The sequence below is a fragment of the Vigna umbellata genome, chromosome 7 (assembly GCF_029865625.1).
Source record: "Vigna umbellata cultivar VRB3 chromosome 7, Vumbellata_1.0, whole genome shotgun sequence".
NCBI lineage: Eukaryota > Viridiplantae > Streptophyta > Magnoliopsida > Fabales > Fabaceae > Vigna > Vigna umbellata.
The window spans coordinates 39281080-39303734 of record NC_142171.1 but is presented as its reverse complement, the minus strand read 5'-3'; the positions used below and the strand labels follow the sequence as shown (position 1 = coordinate 39303734).

Here is a 22655-nt window from a genome sequence, read left to right as displayed (position 1 = left end):
GTCTGCCAAGAATTGAAGTTTGCCAACACAAACTATAATGACCTCTACAATCCCACATGGCTCCTTTGAAGATCCATCGGCCATTACTATTTTAACCTTTGCAGGTTTCACTTTAACATTGCCGATTTGCTCCAATAAAGAATAAGGTATCAAGTTAACACTTGAACCTAAATCAAGGAGAGCTTTCTTTACCTTTTTCTTCCCTATGGTACAAGGGATAGAAAAACTGCCTGGATCTGATGCTTTAGGAGGGAATGACTCTTTTTTAACAGTTATACACTCTTTTGCCTCATCATCTCTACGTCTCTTCTTTGTAGAGATTTCTTCATCAGATTTTGTGTAAACTGCGATTTACTGTAGAATTTGTTCCCAAGGTGCTTCATTATCCACCATTCTGAATAATTTTGTGAAGTCCATTTGTTTCCCTTGATGGATTGGAAAAGGAAAAGTACTTTTGCTTTCTATGTCTCTTCTCTCTTCTGTATCTAACTCAACTTTATCATCATCAACACTCTTTACCACCTTGCACTCTTCTCTGGGGTTAACCTCAGTATTAGCCCCAAAATTTCTATTTGGCCTTTCATCCAATTGCTTGGTAATCTGACCCATTTGAATCTCCAAGTTCTTTATAGCAGCTTCAGTGCTCTTTTGAGAAGATTCAGTTTTCTGTATGAATTGCTGAAGAGTTTCTTCCAACCTTGTTGATCTTTCATTAAGCATAGATAACTGTTGCCAAAAGGTTGGTTGCTGCTGCTGCTTATTATATTGACTTGGTTGCCCAGTTTCTCCTTGACCAATGCTTGAGTGTGGTTTCCACCCTTGATTGTAATTCCCTTGACGGTATGGAAATTGATTGGCCATGAAATTAACGTCCTCTACAGCTTCAACTGGAAAGGCGCATTGACCATTGATATGGTCACCTCCACATAATTCGCACAACTGGGTTTGTACCTGTGCAGCAGTTTTCAACTCTTTAGGCAATTGTGCAAGAGTTTTAGTCAGAGTCTCCAGCTGTTGAGTTAGAATTTTATTTTGAGCTAGCAAGGCATCATGTGTCTGTAATTGGAGAACCCCTTTTTGTTTCATAGGAGCTCCTCTCTCACTGTGCAGCTCATTATCACTAGTAGCCATGTTTTCTATAATTTCTGTGGCTTCCTCTGGAGTTTTCCATTTAATATTGCCTCCTGCTGAGGCGTCCAGCATCATCTTGGTTTGTGAACCAAGCCCTCCAAGGAAAGTTAAGACTACTTCCTGTTCTTCAAAGCCATGCGTGGGTGTTTTTCTTAGCAGACTTTTGTATCTATCCCATGCATGCCCCAGTGATTCTTCCATGCCCTACTTAAATGAAGATATCTCTTGCTTGCCTTTTGTCACCTTTGATTGTGGAAGGTACTTGTTTAAAAACTTTGTCACCACTGCTTCCCAATCTGTGAAACTTCCTTCTGGAAAAGAATTTAACCAAAGTTTAGCATTGCCTCCCAATGAGAAAGGAAACAAGCTAAGTTTGATAGCTTCATCTGGCACCCCATTAATTTTGACTGTGTTGCAAATCTCATTGAAGGTAGTAAGGTGCTCATATGGGCTTTCATGAGATAACCCATTGAATTGATTGCTTTTTACCAGTTGGATCAGTGCTGGTTTGACCTTCATGTTAGCTGCATTGACTCTAGGTCTAGCTATACTGTTAAAGTGCTGAGGTCCAGCTATATTGGTGTAGTCAGCAAGAGTTCTTCTGATATTATTGTTCTCCATATTTTCTGTGCTATGAACAGAACCTTGTGGTGATGGTTGCAACAGAGTTTCCGGAGAGGGAAAAGTTCTCTAGATGTTCGGATTCTTCTCCTCCGTCTACTCTCGTCTAGACCTTCAAGAAGAGGTTCTGTTGTTTTCTTGCTCCTAGTTCGAATTGCCTCTTGAATACACAAGAACACAAAACCCTAGAATATTTGGTTAGCACAAAAAGATATAGGAGAAGATAAAAACAGAAAACAGAAAATAAAATAAAATAAAATAAAATAAAAACCGAAAAAATAAAAACAGAAAATAAAAACAGAAATTCAAAATTAAAGTCAAAGATAATCAATAATCACACAAATTAACCAGTTAAACCACGAGTCCTAGGCAACGGCGCCAAAAACTTGATGGACAAATTTATGAACACCAAAATATGATGTCACAAACTTGTTTTTCAATCGGCAAGTATGACCGAATCGTTCAAGTAATAAACTTGGTAAGACCAAGTATCGTTCTTCCCAAAGGACTCACGGCCTAGTTTAGTTGTGTGGTTTCTTGATTAGCTAAGACTTAAAGACGAAATATTTGGATTTTTATATGCAAAAGACGAAAATTAAATATGTATGTGATGGACAAATTTATGAACACCAAAATATGATGTCACAAACTTGTTTTTCAATCGGCAAGTATGACCGAATCGTTCAAGTAATAAACTTGGTAAGACCAAGTATCGTTCTTCCCAAAGGACTCACGGCCTAGTTTAGTTATGTGGTTTCTTAATTAGCTAAGACTTACAGATAAAAGATTTGGAGTTTAATATGCAAGACAGAAAATAAACATGTATGCATGAAGTTTTGATCAATGGCAAAAAGCAAAAGATAAACACTTTCAATGATATTAATGTATGAATATGTTGTTGGGGGTCAATTTCATCTTATCCACTCTCATATATTTTAGGAATTCAACATTCAAATCATCATTGTTAATGCCACTCTCTAAAGTACCTTTCTAGAAGGCTTCTCCCTAATCACGAGTTCATACAATTCCTAGCATTCCTAATGATCAGTTCATAAGTGCAGGAGCTTAACGACAACCAATATCATATGGGGAGAAATTCCCCGGATCTAGACTTCCCCGTACGTGCCCGTATCGACAAAACCAATAATCATGCATCGAATAAGTTAAACAATGCAAGCATTAAGCAAAGAGGAAAAACCCTAACTAATGATGAAAAGAAAGCATAAGTCTTAATTAAAAGATGTAAAAACAGATTCCATATATGAGAGTTTCACAAGATTACATTGATTCCCCAACAAACATACAGAGTTTAGTTCACCATATTCATGGTGAACCTAGATGAATTACAATGAAAGAATGAAAGAATAAACCCTAAAAAGGTGAAGAGGAAGCCTCAGCATCCAAGATCCTCCTTCAAAGGGGTGGAAGAGAGAGTGTTTGCTTCGTTCCAGCCAAAGATACCTAACCCTAGGAAACCCTAAAGCTTAAATACCATTCGTAAATTACAAAAACTTAGGTCCAAGCCCATTAAAGTGCCGCTCAGCGATAAATTACCGCTCAGCGGTAAATTACCGCTCAGCGGTAAGTGCGTGTCTTGTTTTCTCCCCTCAGCAGCCATTTTGCCCCTCAGCGGATCCCTGTGAGTGCCTGAGTGCCGCTCAGCGGTAAACTGCCGCTGAGCGGTGACTTCGGCTCCTCCTTTTGCACTTTTTGATGTCTTTTCTGATTTCATCTCTCTCCTTCTTCACTTCTTTCACCAAATTCACCTTAAAACCTGCACAAAAACACTGAAATCAAGCATAAACCTGTCCAGCTCTCTTATTTCCAAAAATATAAAGAAAAGCATGATTTCAAGCTAGTTTCTAAGTGTAAAGGTTGCTTTTAGTGTCAATTTTAATCATAAAAATAACAGTTTTTCAACTGTTATCACAACCCCAAACTTAAAACTTTGCTTGTCCTCAAGCAAATAAGATGTAACTCAATCTTCAACCAATTCATATGATGGTTCACTCATTCAAAAATCCTCTTTTTCAAGATAAGTAACAACTTCACTCAAACTTATGACAAAGAGTTTAAGCAAGATGTGCACATGCTTTAGTGTTCACAAAGTCATTTAAATTCCAACAAATGCTATTTTCATGAATGATTAATCAATTAAGCATGGATGTTCATGTGTTCATGTAATATTTCCTCACTAAGTCAAGTGTTTCACTCACACTCAAGTGTATAAGAGATGATCACTCATTCACTCCACTATCACAATGTCACATGAATCAACTTTGCCTTTCATTTCACCACAATCAAAAACATTCACAAGCATGCATCATCACAAGGACTTTTCTATGGCTTATAATGTGGCTGGGCTAACAAGAAAATTGGTTTTTCTAGATCACAAAACCCTTGAGTTAAGAGAAGCATACAACACAATCATCTTATTCTTTCCCAACTTTCTTTTGCCTTTGCATTGAGCTTTGCTTCTTTTTCTTTTCTTTTCTTTTTCTTTGCATATTCTTACTTTTTAGCTCTTAGCTAAATGCTTTTCATGTTTTCCCAACAACCCCAAACTTGAACATTTAACAATACTACACAAGATCTTCTACTTAACTCAAGGTAAAGATTTTCAATCAAGGGTTTCAGTGTATGTTCAAGGCTAAGGGTTCAAAAGGATTGAACACAAAGTGTTCTCTTTTAGTGGGCTAATTTTTACAAATTTGGCCAATAAAAAGGTTTCCAACAAACGACCTTGATCATATGATGCAAAAACAAGCAATTAATTCAATCATAGAAAACCTGGAACCATTCATGCTTTCAAAGTAATAGCATTCAACAATAACAACTCTGGAGCTCAAAATCTCACATATAAGCTCATTCACATTTGACATACACATCCTGCTTAATTTCAAAATCACAATCATGATATCATGCATTTGTTCACAAAGCTTGTGAATCACCTGTATAAGCATTTTAATGTGCACATCATCTCAACATCAATTAATCATAAGCATCATTCAGTATTACTTATCACACAATCACAATTAATAGCAAACCATCACAAGAAACCAGGTTTCAAATAGAGTACATCAAACCCTAATCTAAAAACAAAAACAAATAAGTTCAGAAAACTTAAACCACAAAAGCATAATCATATGATAACATTTATCAGTAAATGCTATCTCAGCTTCTCATCAGTCTGAGATGTCCTCTGTATCTTCCTCTTCCTCTTCATCTTCATCATCTTCAAATGCATCATCATCATCATCAGCTTCATCTTCTTCCATCTCTCTAGCTGAAGCTTCAGCTGCTCCAGCTCCTCCTCCTTGCACTGGCTCCTCTGGCCAAGCTACCACATTATGGAATTCATCCATAGTCCACCTGTGGGCTGGAGGTGTATCATACATCCCCACAATCATCTCAGCAGTGGCCACCTGCCCTCTGTGAATGGACTGCAACTGAGCACCTTTAAGAGACATATACATGTCCCTCATCTGGAATGGTTCTGCTTCATGTGTATCAGCAGATGTCTGGCTCTGTGCTGGCCCTCTCTCTCTACGAGCCCGGCGTGGTGGAACTGGCTGAGCTGCATCCTCACCTCCACAATACTGTCTGTAGTAAGCCTCATCAATAGCTTTTCTTGGCCTCTCAAAAGGTGGAGCAGAAGTGTCCACCCCAGCTATCTTGCAAAGGTGCGTGATCAAAGAAGGATGTCCTAGTGGTGTTTGTTGTTTGAAGTATTGGCGCACACACTAATCTCATCAGCTATCACCTGCCCAATATTAACATTCAAGTTTCTGATAACACAGTAGATGAAGAATGCCCTGCTGAGAGTAATATCTGACACATGTGAACATGGCTGAATGTTGGCATGAGAAAACGCCATCCAATACTTTGCAAGAGGAGTCAAATCTTTCCTCCTAATGTTAACCACTGAGCTAGATCGATTCCTTTGGAAGTGTCCTCCAGGTATACACAGTACTCTCTCCACATCCTCATAATCAGCACCTTCCTCCATGCAAAGAGCAAACTGGCACTGCTCACCAGCCCATACAGTGTCCAGAAAGTTATTAATAGAATCAGGATCATACCTGATAGCATGGCCTCTGACATAGCCCAAATAATTCTCAACTGGATAATCACCAATCTTCTTTGCATTGGTGTGAAATTCCTTAACCACAGCTATGTTGGCAGGTGCAGGATAAGTGGCTAGCTTTCCCCAGTCATGCCCTAAAACTTGCTCTCCAAATTGAGGAGCAAAGTTAGGTATCATTCCAACCTTTCTCTCCATCAGAAGTCTCCTGTCCTGAACCACTTTAAAGTGCTTCTCATGTTTCCTAGAGAGGAACCTGCTAGAGTGGGGTTGCTCTGGTTCCTTTTCCTTTCTCTTGGTTGCCATGGTTTTCAATCTTTTTCCTGAAGAGGATGCCATTCCTACATTCAAAACACAAATACAAAACCACAGAACATGATATTAATCATTAGTAAAACATAGAACACAACTCCTTTCGAAGCTAAACCACCGCTGAGGGCCAGAATTCCCCCTCAGCGCCACCAGTACCACATTCCATATCACAAAAAACCAGAAAAGTCAAATCTGGCAGAGTGCCGCTCAGCGGCAGTTTACCCCTCAGCGGTAACTCTGCAGATTTTTGAAAAACCTGTTTTAAAGCTTTCCTAACTCCACCCAAATGCAATTTTCAGTTTTCCAGTTCATAATCATGCAGTTTAATCGGTTCAAACATCAAATATATCATCAAATCATGCAAAGAAATCAAAACCCCTAAATCTTCATGCTTTGACAATCATATTCAAAATCAAAAACCCTAGAATGAAAAAAATGCATGTTACTTACTTGGGTGGAGATACTAGATGCAATGAGAATGCTTCCAAGCTAGAATACTCTCTTCCAACCCCAAACTTTGATGGCACACTAGTGAAAAAGTGAGTGGAAGAGAAATTTTCTTAAGAGGGAAGAGTGAAAAGATGTGGAAAACCTTGGAGAAGGTATGTGGAAGTGTTTGTGCAGAGAAAAATCTGAAAGTGTGAAAGAATACGCATCTTAGGGTTTAAAAATACCGTAATGGGCTCGGGTCCCGCTGAGGGGAACTAAAACCCAATCTGCGAGAGTACCGCTCAGCGGTAAAGTACCGCTCAGCGGCACTTTCGTGATGTGTTCTTCTCCTTCTTTTCTTAACCTACGTGCCTCCTAGACATGCCCCTCACTGGCTCCCTACAATTCAATGTTCAAAATGCTTATGCAAACCCTAACTAAAACAAATTAACAAAAAATATTCAATCAACTGGGTTGCCTCCCAGGTAGCGCTTGTTTAACGTCACGAGCCTGACCCAAAATCCACCAACACCCTTCAGTAGGTGCAAAATTTTCTTACCAACACCCATCAATAGGTGTTACAGCCATTATATCCTTCAGTAGATACTTAACCACCTAGCATCCTTCAGTAGGTGCTATATCCAACCTAATAAATACAAAAATAATGTTCACAAATTAAAAATTAAAAAACCAAATCAAAAATTTTTAAATTCACTGGGTTGCCTCCCAGCAAGCGCTCTTTTAATGTCATTAGCTTGACCCAATAAAGTTCAAGTTCCATCTTCTTTATAGTTGATGTTGTCATTCCACCAACTCCTCAGCTATTTCCTTTGAACTGTTTTGGTTCTTCTAGAATATGGAGACTCTATCTCTATCATCTCCTTCTCTTTAAAGCCCTTCACAACCCACAACTTGTTCTTGATTCTAACAGGTGTGCCAAGTTGAAGTCTTCTTTTCTTCCAGTCTCTAGGAATTTCTTCTCCTCTTCCAATCTCTTCTTCATGGGGTACCTGAAACAACAAACAATGGTTACCTGAAACCTCAAGATTTTCATCTTTACGGCTAGTCATGGGTGCATCTCGAAATGCAGCTTTATAACTAGCTTCTTCCTCCTTTGTTGCGTCTCATCTTTGAAGACATCTACCACCACTCTCTCCTCTCTGTCCTGGAGCACCACTATACCTTCATTTACATCTATGATAGCCCTGGCCGTTTTCATAAACGGTCTTCCAAGTATGATAGGTGATAACAGTTGAAAAACTGTTATTTTCATGCTTAAAAGTGATACTAAAAGCAACCTTTAGACTTAGAAACTAGCTTAAAATCATGCATTTTGTTTATATTTTCAGAAATAAGAGAGCTGGACAGGTTTATGCTTGATTTGAGTGTTTTTGTGCAGGTTTTGAGGTGAATTTGGTGAAAGAAGTGAAGAATGAGAGAGAGGACATTAGAAAAGACAAGAAAGAGTGCAAAAAGGAGAAGTCGAAGGCACCGCTCAGCGGCAAACTACCGCTGAGCGGCACTCAAGAGGTGGCGTTGGAACCGCTGAGGGGCAAATGGCCGCTGAGGGGAAGAAAGAAGACGCGTAACCACCGCTGAGCGGTAAATGGCGCTGAGCGGCACTTTTTGGGCTTGGGCTTTTGTAATCTTTTGTAACTCTAGATTAGTATATAAGGGCTTGCACGTCCTTTAGTTAGGTATCTTTGGTAGAAACGAGGCAAACACTCTCTCTTTCACCCCTTTGAAGGAGGATCTTGGATGCTCAGGCTACCTCTTCACCTTTATTGGGTTTATTCTTTCATACTTTCATTGTTATTCATCTAGGTTCACCATGAATATGGTGAACTAAACCTTGTATGTTTGTTGGGGAATCAATGTAATCTCTTGAAGCTCTCATATATGGATTTGTTGAATACATCTTTGAATTAAGACATATGCTTTCTTTTCATCATTAGTTAGGGTTTTTCCTCTTTGCTCAATGCTTGCATTGTTTAACTCATTCTAATGCATGATTATTGGTTTTGTTGATACGGACACGTACGGGGAAATCTAGATCCGGGGAATTTCTCCCAATATTTTACTGACAATATTATATTGGTTGCCTTAAGCTCCTGCGGTAATGAACTAATCATTAGGAATGCTAGGAATTGTATGAACTATTTGATTAGGGAGAAGCCATCTAGAATGGTACATTAGTGAGTGGCATTAACAATGATGATTTGAATGATGAATTCCTAAAATATATGAGAGTGGATGAGATGAAATTGACCCCCAACAACATATTCATTCATATATTCCATTGAAAGTGTTTATCTTTTGTCTTTGCCATTGATCAAAATTCATGCATACATGTTTATTTTCTGTCTTGCATTTTAAACCCAAATATTTCGTTTGTAAGTCTTAGTTAATCAAGAAACCACATAACTAAACTAGGCCGTGAGTCCTTTGGGAAGAACGATACTTGGTCTTACCAAGTTTTATTACTTGAACGATTCGGTCATACTTGCCGATTGTGAAACAAGTTTGTGACATCATATTTTGGTGCTTACAAATTTGACCATCAAGTTTTTGGCGCCGTTGCCGGGGATTCATGGTTTAACTGGTTAATTTGTGTGATTATTGATTATCTTTGACTTATTTTTTTTATTTTATTTTAAATTTCGAATTTTTATTTTATTTTATTTTATTTTTCTGTTTATATTTTTCAGTTTGTATTTTATTTTATTTTATTTTATTGTTCTGTTTTCTGTTTTTCTGTTTTCTATTTTTATTTTCTGTTTTTTTTTATTTTTCGGTTTTTATTTGATTTGATTTTAGGTTAGATTAGATTAGATTTTTTTTAGGTTAGATTTTATTTTTATCTTTTTAGATTAGATTTTATTTTATTTTATTAGATTTTATCTTTTTATCTTTTTAGGTTAGATTTTATTTTATTCTTATTCTATCTTTTAGGTTAGGTTAGATTTTATTTTATTTTATCTTTTAGATTAGATTTTATTTTTTAGATTAGGTTTTATTTTATTTTATTTGATTCTATCTTCTAAATCTCTTATCTTCTTATATCTTTTCAATCTTTATTTTCTTTTATATTTTTTTGTGCTAACAATTGTTTTTAGGGTTTTGTGCCTAATGTCTGCAGAATGCAATTTGGTCAAGAGTTTAACTATAGGGGCACTCAATTCTACCAAAGTAATCTCAACCAATGGTGGGAACCTCACTCAAGCATGGATCAAAGCCAATTTTGGCAAGCTGCTGGACAATTTGAGAACCAACCACAACAACAATGGCAGCAACAACCCTTTCTATCAGGAAGTTTGGATAGGTTGGAGGACACCCTTCAACAATTTTTGAAAAATTCCGACTCTACTCAGAAAAGCATTGAAGAATCATGTAAAAGAATGGAGATGCAACTTCGTCACATTAGTCAGATATTAAATGATGATGTTAATACTGATGTTAACCTTAAGGAGGAAGGGCAAGTCATTATCACTGAAAGTGACAAGATTCTTGATGAGGAAAAATTAGAGGGAGATGAGGAAAGGGTAGAGAGAAAAGAGAAAGAAGAGTTGAGTGAGAAAGATAAAGATGAAGAAAAAGAAAAAGAATTGGTTGAGAGAGAAGAGAGAAAGAAAATTTGTGTGAAGATAAAGAAGTTGAGGAGAAAAAGAGAAAGGAAGAAAAAAATAAAAGAAGAGAAAAAGAGAAAATTTAGGGAGAGAAAAAGGAAGAAAAAGAAGATGAGAGGAAAGAAGAAGAAATCACATGAAAAATCACATCCTCATCTAAAGAAGAATCATAGGAAGGAAAAGAAATTTAAGTGCTTCATGGAAATCTTCAAGAAATTGGAGATTAAAGTTCCTATGATTGAGACACTGCAACAGGTTCCTGGTTTGATCAAATTTCTGAAGAAGTTCAGTAGGAAGAAGAAGAAAAAGAAGAAGGAACTTGAGCTTTACTAGGTCAAGCTAATGACATTAAAAGAGCGCTTGCTGGGAGGCAACCCAGTGAATTTAAAAACTTTTGATTTGGTTTTGTAATTTTTAATTTGTGAACATTAGTTTTGTAAATATTTTTGTTGGATCTAGCATCTACTGAAGGATGCTAGGTGATTAAGTATCTACTGAAGGATACTAAGTTTGTAACACCTACTGATGGGTGTTGGTGAGAAGATTTTGCACCTACTGATGGGTGCTGGTAAGTTTGAAACACCTACTGATGGGTGTTGGTGGATTTTGGGTCAGGCTCGTGACGTTAAACAAGCGCTACCTGGGAGGCAACCCAGTTGATTGATTGTTTTCTGTTTGTCTATTTTAGTTAGGGTTTGCATAAGCATTTTTAACATTGAATTGCAGGGAACCTATGAGGGGTATGCTAGGAAGGCACGTAGGTCAAGAAAAGAAGGAGAAGGGCACATCACGAAAGTGCCGCTGAGCGGTACTAACGCAGATGGGCTTAAGTTCCCCTTAGCGGAACCCGAGCCCATTGGGGTATTTTTAAACCCTAAGCTGCGCGTTTTTACACTCTTTCAAGTTCTTCTCTGCATAAACACTTCCACACCTCTTCTCCTAGGTTTTCCACATCTTTCTACTCTTCCCTCTTTAGAAGATTTCTCTTCCACTCACTTTTATACTAGTGTGTCATCAAAGTTTGGGGTTGGAAGAGAGCATTCTAGTTTGGAAGCATTCTCATATCATCTAGCATCTCCACCCAAGTAAGTAAAATGCATTTTGTTCATTCTAGGGTTCTTGAATTTGAATGTGATTGTCAAAGCATGAATACTTAGGGGTTTTAGTTTCTATGCATGATTTGATGATATATTTGATGTTTGAACCGATTAAACTGCTTGATTATGAACTGGAAAACTGAAAATTGCATTTGGGTGGAGTTAGGACTGTTTTAAAAAGAGATTTGCAAAAATCTGCAGATCACCGCTGAGCGGCATTTACCGCTGAGCGGCACTCTGCCAGATTTGTTTTTCTTCTGGTTTATTGCGTGTTTGAATGTGGCACTGGTGGCGCTGAGGGGAAATTCTGGCCCTCAGCGGTGGTTTAGCTTCGAAAAGAGTTGTGTTCTGAGTTTACTAATGATTAACATCATGTTCTGTGGTTTTGGATTTGTGTTTGAATGCAGGAATGGCATCCTCTTCAGGAAAGAGATTGAAAACCATGGCAACCAAGAGGAAGGAAAAGGAACCAGAGCAGCCCCATAATGGCAGGTTCCTCTCTAGGAAACATGAGAAGCACTTTAGGGTGGTTCAGGACAGGAGACTTCTAATGGAGAGAAAGGTTGGAATGATACCTAACTTTGCTCCTCAATTTGGAGAGCAAGTGTTAGGGAATGATTGGGGAAAGCTAGCCACCTATCCAGCACCTGCCAACATAGCTGTGGTCAAGGAATTCTACACCAATGCAAAGAAGATTGGTGATTATCCAGCTGAGAATTATTTGGGATATGTTAGAGGCCATGCTATCAGGTGATAGCTGATGAGATTAGTGTGTGTGCTAACACCTCAAACAACAAAGCACCACTGGGACATCCTTCTTTGATCACTCACCTTTGCAAGCTAGCTGGGGTGGACACTTCTGTTCCACCATTTGAGAGGCCAAGAAAAGCTATAGATGAGGCCTATTACAGACAGTACTGTGGAGGTGAGGAGGCGGCCCAGCCAGTGCCACCACGCCAGGCTCGTAGAGAGAGAAGGCCAGCACAGAGCAGGACTTCTCTTATAGGTGCTCAGTTGCAGTCCATCCACAGAGGGCAGGTGGCCACGGCTGAGATGATAGTGGGGATGTATGATACCCCTCCAGCACACAGGTGGACTATGGATGAATTCCATAATGTAGTAGCTTGGCCAGAAGAACCATGGCATGGAGGAGCTGAAGCAGCTGAAGCTTCAGCCCGTGACATGGATGAAGATAAAGCTGAGGAGGAGGATGCATTTGATGAAGATGATGATGAAGAGGAAGAGGAAGATACAGAGAGCTCGGACTGATGAGGAGCTGAGATAGCATTTACTGATGAATGCTATCATATGATTATGCTTTTGTGGTTTAAGTTTTCTAAACTTATTTGTTTTTGTTTTTAGATTAGGGTTTGATGTACTCTATTTGAAACCTGGTTTCTTGTGATGGTTTGCTATTAACTGTGATTGTGTGATAAGTAATGCTGAATGATGCTTATGATTGATTGATGTTGAGATGATGTGCACATTAAAATGCTTATACAGGTGATTCACAAGCTTTGTGAACAAATGCATAATATCATGATTGTGATTGTGAAATTAAGCAGGATGTGCATGTCAAATGTGAATGAGCTTATATGTGAGGTTTTGAGCTCCAGAGTTATTATTGTTGAATGCTATTACTTTGAAAGCATGAATGACTTTGCCCAGGTTTTCTATGATTGAATCAATTGCTTGTTTTGCATCATATGATCAAAGGCCGTGTTTTTGAAACCCTTTTTATTGGCCAAATTCATAAAGTTAGCCTTCTAAAAGAGAACACGTTGTGTTCTATCCTTTGAACCTTTAGCCTTAAATATACACTGAACACCCTTGATTGAAAATCTTTACCTTGAGTTAAGTAGAAGATCTTGTGTGGTATTGTTAAATGTTCAAGTTTGGGGTTATTGGGGAAACATGAAAAAGGAAAAAGCATTGAGCTAAGAGCTAAAGAGTAAGAATATGCAAAGAAAAGAAAAGAAAAAGAAGCAAAGCTCAATGCAAATGCAAAAGCAAAGGCAAAAGAAAGTTGGGAATGAATAAGAAGATTGTGTGTTATGATTCTCTTAACTCAAGGATTTTGTGATCCAGAAAAACCAATTTTCTTGTTAGCCCAGCCACATTATAAGCCATTGAAAAGTCCTTGTGATGATGCATGCTTGTGAATGTATTTGATTGTGGTAAAATGAAAGGCAAAGTTGATTCATGTGACATTGTGATAGTGGAGTGAATGAGTGAAACACTTTACCTCTTATACACTTGTGTGTTGAGTGAAACACTTTACCTAGTGAGGAAATATTCCATAAGCACATGAACATCCATGCTTAATTGATTGATCATTCATGAAAAATAGCATTTGTTGGAATTTAAATGACTTTGTGAACACTAAAGCATGTGCACATCTTGAATTAACTCTTGGTCATAAGTTTGAGTGAAGTTATTACTTATCTTGAAAAGAGGATTTTGAATGAGTGAACCATCATATGAATTGGTTGGAGATGGAGTTACATTTTATTTGCTTGAGGACAAGCAAAGTTCTAAGTTTGGGGTTGTGATAACAGTTGAAAAACTGTTATTTTCATGCTTAAAAGTGATACTAAAAGCAACCTTTAGACTTAGAAACTAGCTTAAAATCATGCATTTTGTTTATATTTTCAGAAATAAGAGAGCTGGACAGGTTTATGCTTGATTTGAGTGTTTTTGTGCAGGTTTTGAGGTGAATTTGGTGAAAGAAGTGAAGAATGAGAGAGAGGACATTAGAAAAGACAAGAAAGAGTGCAAAAAGGAGAAGTCGAAGGCACCGCTCAGCGGCAAACTACCGCTGAGCGGCACTCAAGAGGTGGCGTTGGAACCGCTGAGGGGCAAATGGCCGCTGAGGGGAAGAAAGAAGACGCGTAACCACCGCTGAGCGGTAAATGGCGCTGAGCGGCACTTTTTGGGCTTGGGCTTTTGTAATCTTTTGTAACTCTAGATTAGTATATAAGGGCTTGCACGTCCTTTAGTTAGGTATCTTTGGTAGAAACGAGGCAAACACTCTCTCTTTCACCCCTTTGAAGGAGGATCTTGGATGCTCAGGCTACCTCTTCACCTTTATTGGGTTTATTCTTTCATACTTTCATTGTTATTCATCTAGGTTCACCATGAATATGGTGAACTAAACCTTGTATGTTTGTTGGGGAATCAATGTAATCTCTTGAAGCTCTCATATATGGATTTGTTGAATACATCTTTGAATTAAGACATATGCTTTCTTTTCATCATTAGTTAGGGTTTTTCCTCTTTGCTCAATGCTTGCATTGTTTAACTCATTCTAATGCATGATTATTGGTTTTGTTGATACGGACACGTACGGGGAAATCTAGATCCGGGGAATTTCTCCCAATATTTTACTGACAATATTATATTGGTTGCCTTAAGCTCCTGCGGTAATGAACTAATCATTAGGAATGCTAGGAATTGTATGAACTATTTGATTAGGGAGAAGCCATCTAGAATGGTACATTAGTGAGTGGCATTAACAATGATGATTTGAATGATGAATTCCTAAAATATATGAGAGTGGATGAGATGAAATTGACCCCCAACAACATATTCATTCATATATTCCATTGAAAGTGTTTATCTTTTGTCTTTGCCATTGATCAAAATTCATGCATACATGTTTATTTTCTGTCTTGCATTTTAAACCCAAATATTTCGTTTGTAAGTCTTAGTTAATCAAGAAACCACATAACTAAACTAGGCCGTGAGTCCTTTGGGAAGAACGATACTTGGTCTTACCAAGTTTTATTACTTGAACGATTCGGTCATACTTGCCGATTGTGAAACAAGTTTGTGACATCATATTTTGGTGCTTACAAATTTGACCATCAATAGGTATCTTCTCGGTCTCCATCTTCATCACCACAAAGTCTGCCAAGAACTGAAGTTTGCCAACACAAACTATAATGTCCTCTACAATCCCACATGGCTCCTTTGAAGATCCATCGGCCATTACTATTTTAACCTTTGCAGGTTTCACTATAACATTGCCGATTTGCTCCAGTAAAGAATAAGGTATCAAGTTAACACTTGAACCTAAATCAAGAAGAGCTTTCTTTACCTTTTTCTTCCCTATAGTATAAGGGATAGAAAAACTGCCTGGATCAGATGCTTTAGGAGGGAATGACTCTTTCTTAACAGTTATACACTCTTTTACCTCATCATCTCTACGTCTCTTCTTTGTAGAGATTTCTTCATCAGATTTGGTGTAAACTGCAATTTTCTGTAGAATCTGTTCCCAAGGTGCTTCATTATCCACCATTCTGAATAATTCTGTGAAGTCCATTTGTTTCTCTTGATTTATTGGAAAAGGAAAAGTGTTTTTGCTCTCTATTTCTCTTCTTTCTTCTGTTTCTCCTTCTTCTAACTCAATTGTCTCTTCATTCACACTCTTTACCACTTTGCACTCTTCTCTGGGGTTAACCTCAATATTAGCCCCAAAATTTCTGTTTGGCCTTTCTTCCAATTGCTTGGTGATCTGACCCATTTGAATCTCCAAATTCTTTATAGCAGCTTCAGTGCTCTTTTGAGAAGATTCAGTTTTCTGTATGAATTGCTGAAGAGTTTCTTCCAACCTTGTTGATCTTTCATTAAGCATAGATAACTGTTGCCAAAAGGTTGGTTGCTGCTGCTGCTTATTATATTGATTTGCTTGCCCAGTTTGTCCTTGACCAATGCTTGGATGTGGTTTCCACCCTTGATTGTAATTCCCTTGATGCTATGGAAATTGATTAGCCATGAAATTAACATCCTCCACGGCTTCCACTGGAAAAGCACATTAACCATTGATATGATCACCTCCACATAATTCGCACAACTGGGTTTGTACCTGTGCAGCAGTTTTCAACTCTTTAGGTAATTGTGCAAGAGTTTTAGTCAGAGTCTCCAACTGTTGAGTTAGAATTTTATTTTGAGCTAGCAAGGCATCATGTGTTTATAATTGGAGAACCCCTTTTTGTTGCATAGGAGCTCCTCTCTCACTGTGCAGCTCATTATCACTAGTAGCCATGTTTTCTATAATTTCTGTGGCTTCCTCTGGAGTTTTCCATTTAATATTGCCTCCTGCTGAGGCATCAAGCATCATCTTGGTTTGTGAACCAAGCCCTCCAAGGAAAGTTAAGACTACTTCCTGTTCTTCAAAACCATGCGTGGGTGTTTTTCTTAGCAGACTTTTGTATCTATCCCATGCATGCCCCAGTGATTCTTCCATGCCCTGCTTAAATGAAGATATCTCTTGCTTGCCTTTTGTCACCTTTGATTGTGGAAAGTACTGATTCAAAAACTTTGTTACCACTGCTTCCCACTCTGTGAAACTTCCTTCTGGAAAAGAATTCAACCAAAGCTTAGCATTGCCTCCCAATGAGAAAGGAAACAAACTAAGTTTGATCGCTTCGTCTAGCACCCCATTGATTTTGACTGTGTTGCAAATTTCATTAAATGTAGTAAGGTGCTCATATGGGCTTTCATGAGATAACCCATTAAATTGATTGCTCTTTACCAGTTGGATCAGTGCTGGTTTGACCTCCATGTTAGCTGCATTGACTCTAGGTTTAGCTATGCTGTTAAAGTGCTGAGGTCTAGCTATATTGGTGTAATCTGCAAGAGTTCTTCTGATATTATTGTTCTCCATATTTTCTGTGCTATTGTCAGAACCTTGTGGTGATGGTTGCAACAGAGTTTCCGGAGGAGGGAAAAGTTCTCTAGATGTTCTGATTCTTCTCCTCCGTCTACTGTCTTCTAATCCTTCAAGCAGAGGTTCTGTCGTTTTCTTGCTCCTAGTTCGAATTGCCTCCTGCATACACAAGAACACAAAACCCTAGAAAATATTTGGTTAGCACAAAAAGATATAAGAGAAGATATAAGATTCAGAAAATAAAAACAGAAAACAGAAAAATAAAATAAAATCAAATCAAATACAATACAAACAGAAAAACAGAAAACAGAAAAATAAAATAAAATAAAATAAAATAAATAAAAAAATAAGTCAAAGATAATTAATAATCACACAAATTAACTAGTTAAACCACGAGTCCCCGGCAACGACGCCAAAAACTTGATGGACAAATTTATGAACACCAAAATATGATGTCACAAACTTGTTTTTCAATCGGCAAGTATGACCGAATCGTTCAAGTAATTGTTCTTACCAAAGGACTCACGGCCTAGTTTAGTTATGTGGTTTCTTAATTAGCTAAGACTTACAGATAAAATATTTGGAGTTTAATATGCAAGACAGAAAATAAACATGTATGCATGAAGTTTTGATCAATGGCAAAAAGCAAAAGATAAACACTTTCAATGATATTAATGTATGAATATGTTGTTGGGGGTCAATTTCATCTTATCCACTCTCATATATTTTAGGAATTCAACATTCAAATCATCATTGCTAATGCCACTCTCTAAAGTACCTTTCTAGAAGGCTTCTCCCTAATCACGAGTTCATACAATTCCTAGCATTCCTAATGATCAGTTCATAAGTGCAGGAGCTTAACGACAACCAATATCATATTGGGAGAAATTCCCCGGATCTAGACTTCCCCGTACGTGCCCGTATCGACAAAACCAATAATCATGCATCGAATGAGTTAAACAATGCAAGCATTAAGCAAAGAGGAAAAACCCTAACTAATGATGAAAAGAAAGCATAAGTCTTAATTAAAAGATGTAAAAACATATTCCATATATGAGAGTTTCACAAGATTACATTGATTCCCCAACAAACATACAGAGTTTAGTTCACCATATTCATGGTGAACCTAGATGAATTACAATGAAAGAATGAAAGAATAAACCCTAAAAAGGTGAAGAGGAAGCCTCAGCATCCAAGATCCTCCTTCAAAGGGGTGGAAGAGAGAGTGTTTGCTTCGTTCCAGCCAAAGATACCTAACCCTAGGAAACCCTAAAGCTTAAATACCATTCGTAAATTACAAAAACTTAGGTCCAAGCCCATTAAAGTGCCGCTCAGCGGTAAGTGCATGTCTTGTTTTCTCCCCTCAGTGGCCATTTTGCCCCTCAGCGGATCTCCCGTGAGTGCCTGAGTGCCGCTCAGCGGTAAACTGCCGCTGAGCGGTGACTTCGGCTTCTCCTTTTGCACTTTTTGATGTCTTTTCTGATTTCATCTCTCTCCTTCTTCACTTCTTTCACCAAATTCACCTTAAAACCTGCACAAAAACACTGAAATCAAGCATAAACCTGTCCAGCTCTCTTATTTCCAAAAATATAAAGCAAAGCATGATTTCAAGCTAGTTTCTAAGTGTAAAGGTTGCTTTTAGTGTCAATTTTAATCATAAAAATAACAGTTTTTCAACTGTTATCAGTATGCATGAATGTTTTGATCAATGGCAAAAAGCAAAAGTTAAACACTTTCAATGAAATATATGTATGAATATGTTGTTGGGGTTCAATTTCATCTTATCCACTCTCATATATTTTAGGAATTCAACATTCAAATCATCAATGTTAATGCCACTCTCTAAAGTACCTTTCAAGAAGGCTTCTCCCTAATCACGAGTTCATACAATTCCTAGCATTCCTAATGATCAGTTCATAAGTGCAGGAGCTTAACGACAACCAATATGATATTGGGAGAAATTCCCCGGATCTAGACTTCCCCGTACGCGCCCGTATCGACAAAGCCAATAATCATGCATCGAATGAGTTAAACAATGCAAGCATTACGCAAAGAGGAAAAACCCTAACGAAAGATGAAAGAAAGCATAGATCTTAAATAAAAGATGTAAAAACAAATTCCATATATGAGAGCTTCAAAAGATTACATTGATTCCCCAACAAACATACAGAGTTTAGTTCACCATATTCATGGTGAACCTAGATGAATAACAATGAAAGAATGAAAGATAAAACCCTAAAAAGGTGAAAAGGAAGCCTCAGCATCCAAGATCCTCCTTCAAAGGGGTGGAAGAGAGAGTGTTTGCTTCGTTCCAGCCAGAGATACCTAACCCTAGGAAACCCTAAAGCTTATATATTATTCGTAAATTACAGAAAATTAGGTCCAAGCCCATAAAAGTGCCGCTCAGCGGTAAGTGCGTGAGACGTTTCTTCCCCTCAGCGGCCATTTTGCCCCTCAGCGGACCTCCCGTGACTTCCTGAGTGCCGCTCAGCGGTAAACTGCCGCTGAGCGGTGACTTCGGCTTCTCCTTTTGCACTTTTTGATGTCTTTTCTGATTCCATCTCTCTCCTTCTTCACTTCTTTCACCAAATTCACCTTAAAACCTGCACAAAAACACTGAAATCAAGCATAAACCTGTCCAGCTCTCTTATTTCTGAAAATATAAAGAAAAGCATGATTTCAAGCTAGTTTCTAAGTATAAAGGTTGCTTTTAGTATCAATTTTAATCATGAAAATAACAATTTTTCAACTGTTATCATACATCCATCGATATTGGACAGGTCCTCCAAGCTTGACATCTTCTACTAAATGCACAATCAAATGGACCATCACTGTGAAAAAAGAAGGAGGGAATAACATCTCCATGTGACACAATGTGAGGACAACTCTATCTTGTAATTGGACAAGTTCATCTATCTTCAAAACTTTATTACATAATTATTTAAAAAAAGAGCATAGATCAATCAAAATAGACGAGACTTCTTTAGGGAGTGTCTTTCTTATTGCCAAAGGGAGAAGTTGCTCCATCAACACATGTGAGTCATGACTTTTTAGTCCTCCAATCTTACGTTGTTTGACATCAACACATCTACTGATATTACTTGAGTAACCATCAGGTCCAATTATATTCTTCAAAGTTTTCAGAAACATATCCTTATTTACATTTGACAATGTATATATAGCAGGAAGATATCTAGAATGCTCGTCAGACCACAAATCTAGTCTTATACCCCAAAGTTGCAAGTCCTTTCTTGCCTTTAGATTGTCTTTGCATTTATTATTTGTAATATCATTCAACAATGTAAACAATATATTGTCACAAACATTTTTTTCAATATGCATGACATCCAGATTATGGTGCAATAAGTTATCTACCCAATAAGGAAGGTCAAAAAATATACTTTTCTTTCGCCATTGTAGAGTCTCTACCTTAGAGATGCGTTGTCTTTTTGAGCTTTCTTCAATTATAGGTTCTTTCCCAAATTCAACGTGAACATTACCAAGTTGTTGTAAGATATCATGTTCTGAGATTGTCATTGGTTGGCTTCTATTTTCAATAGTTCCATCAAACCTCCAATGAGCCAATCTAAACCTATGTCTTCCATCTAACCAACAATAATGACTTATAAAACAAAATTTACCACCTTTGACAAGCTTCTTAGGAGTAGTATCAAAATTACATCTCGGACATGCCAATCTTGTATGTGTGTTCCACCTAGATAAGGGTCCAAGTCCTAGAAAGTCACTAATAGTCCATAATATGGCTGCATGGATATCACATAGTTCATTGCCATATGAATTAAAATTTTTGATGCCAGTGTCCCACAACTCCTTCAACTCTTCTATTAATGGTTATAAGTAAACATCAATATCATTGCTCGGTGCTCGCTTTCCAGGAATGATAATGGATAGAATGAATGAACTTTGTTTCATACACATCCAAGGAGGAAGGTTGTATGGTATGAGAAAAACTGGCCAAATACTGTGATTGGTGCTCAAGTTGCCATATGGATTGAACCCATCAGTAGATAAATCGAGTCTCACATTTCGAGGCTCTAAGGCAAATTGAGGGTGCATCAAGTCAAATTTCTTCCATGCTTCAGAATCTCTTGGATGTCTTAACATGCCTTCATCCGTACTTTCTGATGCATGCCATCTCATATGCTCAGCTATTTTAGATGACAAAAACGTCCTCTGTAATCGAGGCTTCAAAGGAAAATACCTTAACACCTTTGCAGGAATCTTCTTTCGCTTATTACCAACAACATCGTCACCAATTGTATTTCTCTTTTTTGGCTTCCATCTTGATGTCTTGCATTTCTTACAAGAATTTCTATCTTCGTCTTCTCCAACATGCAACATACAATCATTTGGGCAAGCATCAATTTTGGTGTAATGAAGACCAAGCTTTTTTGGATTCATAGAATGAATTTGGAATTTTAGCATGTTCAAATGCATCTGCTAGCAACTCCAGTATCATGGACATAGCTTTGTCACTTATTCTGCATAGACATTTCATGTGATACAACTTCACCAAGAAAGAAAGTTTTGAATATTTATCACATCCTTCATATAAGCTTTGTTGTCCATCTTGCATTAATTCAAAAAAATTGGTCCCATCATGAATTTTAGTATGGCTTGACTCTGCACCCATTTGGTCATCATCTGCCATGTCGTTGTTAGAGCAATGACGTGCAAATACATCATTAATCATTTCACACATATTATCATTAATTTCAACTCTTCCACCATCTTTTTCGGCCATTACTTGAGGAGCTTCGACCATTACTTGAGGCGCTTCGTCATTTACTCTTCTCTCCTTGTGTAAAATCCACACTGTATACCCTTTTGGAAAAGGTTTAATAATTAAGTGATCATATACTTCTTCACGATTTTGAAATTTCTTAAAATTGCATTTTTGACATGGACATATTATCTTTCCCCTAACACCACTATTAGTGAATGCGAAGTCCAAGAAAGTATTCAATCCTCTCATATATTGACTTGTATTTCGAGGCATGTCTATCCATGATTTATCCATTAAAATATTTGTTCATGCCAAGAGGATTGAAACGTTAGAACAAGTGACCGTATTCAACGAAATACATTACATAAGATGAATTTACTAAATTAAGTTAGTAAATTCAAAACTAAGTAGTTCCCCTACTTAGTTATGAAATTGTTGCCTAGAATAATTTAATACTAAGTAGTACACCTACTTAATGTTAAAAGTAAATGGTGAATAAAACACTAAGTACCAGCTACGATAGCATTGCTCAAGAATAGTATTTACTAGACTTTGAATCACTACTTCTAAGAAACAATTTAATACTATTAACAAAATATTTTTAAATGTCATAAAAATAAATTAATATATATATATACATATATATATATATTGTTTTTTTGTTTTATGTAAATATGTAAATTAAGAAATAATCAACATTGATGAAAACTCATACCTCGGAAGTTATTCACTTGGACAAATGATGGATGTGATAGCACAACAACTTTCACAAGGCCATAACACACCTTATGTTTACGTTCAACAAGGCTAAGTCAATTAAGAAATACAATACCCAAAATATCCTGTTAAGAAGATTAATGTCATCATCTATTGACATCAATATGAAAATTTGATTACAATTCTTATTTTAAAGAGAGTATGAACAATTTGATTGCAC

The 22655-nt window shown here is 37.4% G+C and overlaps 1 pseudogene; it reads right to left on the bottom strand.

Annotated features, from left to right (window-relative positions):
• The window catches only part of LOC148195973 (uncharacterized), a 28116-nt pseudogene extending 6104 nt beyond the window's left edge, over nucleotides 1-22012 (bottom strand).
• Between the last annotated feature and the right edge of the window lie 643 nt (nucleotides 22013-22655).